This window comes from Phocoena sinus, chromosome 1, assembly GCF_008692025.1.
Source record: "Phocoena sinus isolate mPhoSin1 chromosome 1, mPhoSin1.pri, whole genome shotgun sequence".
In the NCBI taxonomy this organism is placed as follows: Eukaryota; Metazoa; Chordata; class Mammalia; order Artiodactyla; family Phocoenidae; genus Phocoena; species Phocoena sinus.
In genome coordinates this window covers 111,309,962-111,315,431 of record NC_045763.1, presented here as the reverse complement: position 1 = coordinate 111,315,431, position 5,470 = coordinate 111,309,962, and the positions used below count along the sequence as shown (strand labels likewise).

The 5,470-nt window shown below is 41.7% G+C and overlaps 1 non-coding gene across 1 annotated transcript; it reads right to left on the bottom strand.

The window, feature by feature from the left end:
• Positions 1-266: 266 nt before the first annotated feature.
• Positions 267-339, bottom strand: TRNAR-CCU. Its single transcript has one exon. It is a non-coding gene; the product is annotated as a tRNA-Arg (tRNA).
• Between the last annotated feature and the right edge of the window lie 5,131 nt (positions 340-5,470).

Here is a 5,470-nt window from a genome sequence, read left to right as displayed (position 1 = left end):
GGACCATGGTGCCAGGCTCTGAGCTAATGACACCTTCCACCCTGGAAAGAGGACCATTTCACCTCTACATAAGTGGTTGATCTCTTCCCCAACAAAACCTCCAGATATTGGGAGAAAAAAAAGGAAATTATGATGTCAGACAAACATTGGTTTTTGTTGTAAGCTTTTTTTTTTTTTTTTTTTTGGCTGCCCCGGGTCTTAGTTGTGGCACACGGTATCGTCGTTGCCACATGTGGGATCATTTAGCTGCCGCATGCAGGATCCAGTTCCCTGACCAGGAATCGAACCCGGGTCCCCTGTATTAGGAGCACAGAATCTTAACCACTGGACCACCAGGGAAGTCCCTGTAAGCTTTAAAGAAGCATACACTTTATATTTTGGGTTTCCTTTTTCAGCAGTCCCGTCTATTTGCAAAGATTTATATTTCATATCTCTTATTCTTTCTTAGAGTTCTTCTAAAGAACTAGGGAAGACTGACTGACTTTTTAAAAAGTAGAATAGGGCTTCCCTGGTGGCGCAGTGGTTGAGAGTCCTTCTGCCAATGCAGGGCACGCGGGTTCGTGCGCTGGTCCGGGAAGATCCCACATGCCGCGGAGCGGCTGGGCCCGTGGGCCATGGCTGCTGAGCCTGCGCGTCCAGAGCCTGTGCTCCGTAACGGGAGAGGCCACGGCAGTGAGAGACCTGTGTACCGCAAAAAAAAAAAAAAAAAAAAAAAAAAAAAAAAAAAGTAGAATAAAACTCATTCTGTCTTGTAATTATCATATGGGTCCATTGGACCATTTTAGAAATCTAAGCTACATTTTGAGGTCTTAATGATCATATTTTTTCTCTATCATGAAACATTTCAAGATATAAGAAAACAGCAATGATGGGAACACTTCAAGGATACTGCAAGAGCGAAACAAATCATCACTGTGACAGCATCTGCAGCATCCTTCAGTTTTCCTAAGAGGTACCCAAAGCATTGCATCGTCTTTTAAACACAAATCTTTCAAATACAAAAACATAAATGTATGGTGTTGATTTGTATTTGTTTTGGTTTTTCTTGAACACAGTTGGAGAATTAGAATTTTTCATTTTCTTCACTTAATGGCAAAGAGAAGAAAATTGGCAAAAGAACACATCTCTCAACTATCTCATGAATCAAAAGATAAATGCAAAGAGACCCATAGCAAAGCTCTCTAATGACCATGGCAAAATTGATCAAACAAATGAAATCTCATACTTCGAGTCTTCAGATGACAGTATTCTCAGTGAATTTACTCAAGCTCAGGGATCATTGCATGGGAGAGCGAGACATGGTCTCATTGAGATATTGTCACCTCGCTGATTACCAGGGTTGATTCTGCTGCTCTGGCTGGCTAGCTGGGTGCAGCCTGCCCTCCTCACACCTCGGTGTCTGTCTCTCCCAAAGCTGAATGCTTGGTAGAGGAAGATGGTGTTCCCTAGTAGAGAAGATCATTATTTCATAAAGGTAATACAAGTAGCCGTGCTGCCCTCCAAATAAGCTTGCAAGAATCAGAGAGTGAAGAATATGTTTCTAAGGACAAAAAGAAATATGGTATTTTCATCCAGTTAGTTATTCAACAGGAAGAACTGTTTCACACAATATTATGCATGAACCTTAATTATCCCATTTTGCTAAAAAGACATGTGACTTTATTCTTTCATCTCTTATAATGTTTATGCACTAAAATGTACTTGATATATTTGCCATAACAATGCTGAAGACAGGTGTGTGTAACAAGGCACCTGGGAAGAAATACGTGATATAGAAATAAAAACATTCATCGGATTATTTGGTATTTATAAATCTAAAAATGAAAATGTTTTGCAATTATGGAATAAAGATGATACACATACATATAAGCCTATATATGTGTGTGTGAATGTATACACACATCAAACACACACACACACAAAGTGAGAATGTGTGTGTATCTTCAAATCCAGGAAAATATGGAACAAATATTTGAGTTTGCTATATCTAAATTCTTATTATAATTTCTAATAAATTTATTTTTTACTATTTCCTTCTTCTTCTATAAATTATAAAATGATTCAAAAGATAGATAGGTGGGTAGGTAGATAGATTCGATAGATAGATAGATAGATAGATAGATGATAGATAGATAGATAGATAGATAGATAGATAGATAGATAGATAGATAGTTAAAAAGAGTGCCTTGGACCCAGATGGTAAATGGTGATCATTATTTTTCCTGGTATACTAAGGGTGTAAGGCGTCATGCGACTCCTATAATTTGACAACTCCTTCTAGGTGAAACCTGTAATGAATTAGGTCTGTCTGCCCCACCCTCCCAACACCAGCTCTGCGACCCACAGTAACTCCAGCCCTGGCTGCTGTGCCCACGGTTGAAGCCATAGGGCTGCCACCTTCTGGGATTGTGGACAATGACGGTGGGTGGAGAGGATGAGGTAGTATGACAGCATTTCTCTCTGGCAACTTCTGGGGCACGGCTTCCTGGCATTTTTGGGGCCCCCAAATATTTGTGACAACAGGTGGTGCTCACATCTCTAAATTACTAGAGTTCTGGCTACCAAGGTGTCCAAACTCAGGAAATTGAGTGGAACATAACAGAGCCGGACCACCCTGAGGGCTGGGATCATTGAGCCCATAGCAGCTCTACTCAGGGACCCACCCACAAGCTCTCCAGAGAGATAAGGAAAGCTGCAACTCAGACAGTACATGTTTCTGAGTCATTTCCTGGGGAGTGGCTCTGAGCCTCTACCCTGCCGCAGGCCCCAAATCTGCATGAGCAAACATAATTTTTTCCACTCAGACCATCAAAACCACCACAGTTCTTGGTCCACTGCTAGATCTCTTACTGACCAGCCTGGCTTGGAGGGGAGAGACAGAGCAGTGGGTCTTCCTCCATAGGGACGAAAATCAGGAGACAGACGAGAGACAGGGTTCCTCTCTGCTCCTGATTTGTGGGACCAGAACAGGAGGCGCAGCGGCACTCAGCCCTGCTGTGCCCAACACTCCCTCACACATTCAGTCTGTGCCTTGGTGCTCTGAACTGGCACAGGGTACGTGCTCAATAAATATTTACTGACTAAATAACCTTCCCATCCTCACATTGTGAGCCTGTTTAACCTGGTTTCTTTCGTGTTTTAAGTTTACGACTTAAAAATTCATACTGTTTTGCTCTAAAAGAGCATTTGCTTTTCTCTCTTCCTCTAAAGAGCACCCAGCAAACCACAAGGAGAGGCCACACTCTGGATAATAACTCGGAAATCATAGACCTTTCTGGCAGCAGGGGCTTGACTGAGAAACGGGAAATTCCTGTTCCTCGGGCTGACAGGTTTTTTTTTTTTTTTTGCGTACGCGGGCCTCTCACTGCTGCGGCCTCTCCCATTGCGGAACACAGGCTCTGGACGCGCAGGCTCAGCGGCCATGGCTCACGGGCCCAGCCGCTCTACAGCATGTGGGATCCTCCTGGACCGGGGCACGAACCCGTGTCCCCTGCATCGGCAGGCAGACTCTCAACCACTGCGCCACCAGGGAAGCCCTAACAGGTTTTTTTGCTTTGGCTCCTTATCAAGGGGTAACTAAGCACCAGAGGGAGATTTTGCCAAGTGCCGAGAGGCTCACAGTGGAGCAAAGGGAGCTCTATAGTCTGGGCTGGAAATGAGGAAAGGGTGGCTAAAGGAAGCCAACCAGAACCAAAGCAACATTCCCAGTGGACTCCAGAAATGCCTCATATCTAGGATAAAACACAAAAATGTACCACAGCATTTAACTCCTTTGTATCCATTTGGTGTTTTATGCCTCATCTGACTTGCTGATCCACAGACCTAAGAAGTGACTTGCTTTCTCTATCAAAAACTACTAACCCCTGAAGGACAATTTTGCAACATCTGTTAAAATTTTAAATGCTTGTATCAGGGAAACCATTGATTCCGTAATACTTCCAAGAATTTCTCCTCAGTTATACCTGTATGTGTACAGGATTTCTGGAACATTTCTTAGGGAAAAACTGAAACCATCTAACTGTCTTTCAGTAAAAGTCCACTACTAGACCTTTGATATTATATCTGTATTATAGAATGCTATGTCGTCATTAAGAAGAATAAGGTGGAAATATATGCACTGATATGAAAAGATGTCCAAAATAAATCATTAAGTGAAAACAAAGTAAGTGGTGAATGATTATATACAGTGTGACTCCATATATGTAAATCAAACAAAATAAACTCAAGAAACAGATTACAGAGGGTAGTGGATCTAGAAGGAACGAGAAGCTGCTGCTTTTCACTCTAAAGCCTTCTACATTATTGGAACTTCCAATAATAAGCCTGTATTTCTTTTTCTAATAACAATGAGTTTTAAGAGAAAAAATTAAAATGCATATATACAGACATATATACAATGTCTAAGGAAAATATTTTATTATAAAGTGTTGAAGCACTTGATCTGACAGGTCTACAGAAGGACTGAAATTCACTATCACAGGAGAAAAATCTAAGATATGCACTCACTCTTTCATCTGTTCATTTACATATTGAAGGCCACAACTGCGTTATGTGTTAATTAAAAAAAAAAATAAGTAAGATATGGCGTCCACCTTCAAGGAGCTTATAGTCTCAACAGGAAGAGATGTACGCGTAGATAAATAACTGCTTGCAGCAGTCAAGGACATCGGGGTACTGTGAAGACACTGGTCAGCTCTACTGGATGGGGAGTGGATGGGAGAGGCCATCAGGATCACCTTCAGAAAGAAAGGGCTGGTCTGTTGAGTCCTAGGATGAGCAAGTATTTACAGTAAAGCCGGAGACCTAGTTCTAAAGAGTCCTCACCAATTCCTGCAACCCCTCTGGACTTCAGCTTCTCTATCTCTAATGCAATCAGCTCCAAGAATTCCAACCCATAGAAAATCATTCAAATAGATAGCTAATGAGAACCTGACTGTACAACACAGGGAACTCTACTCAATGCTCTGTGGTGACCTAAACGGGAAGGAAATCCAAAAAAGAGGAGATGTATGTATACGGATAACTGATTCACTTTGCTGTACAGCAGAAGCTAACACATTGTAAAGCAACTATACTTCAATAAAAAATAAATAAATAAAGTGTGGCTTGTGTAGACTAAAAATAATTTTTTAATAAATTTAGACAAAAAAAGAAAATCATTCATTCACCCAGCAAATACTTACTGAGTATCTCAGTGGTCCGAATAACAGAAACCTTGAAATAATAACCCAGAGGGACCAAAGTCTTAGGGATGTCTCATCTTATAATTCAGGAAGCAACCAAAGTTACCTCCACATTTGATCAGTGGAGGAGAAAGAGGAGATTCTCTCCTCTGGAATCTAGAAGTTGTTCTCTTCCTGCCAAAGGCTCAGATGTTCTACATAAGCCCAACTCTTGCCAGGTTGCAGGGCAAAAGACGTGCAGAGAACGGAAAGCCAATTCCGGGAACAGGCCACTTTAGCAGAACACT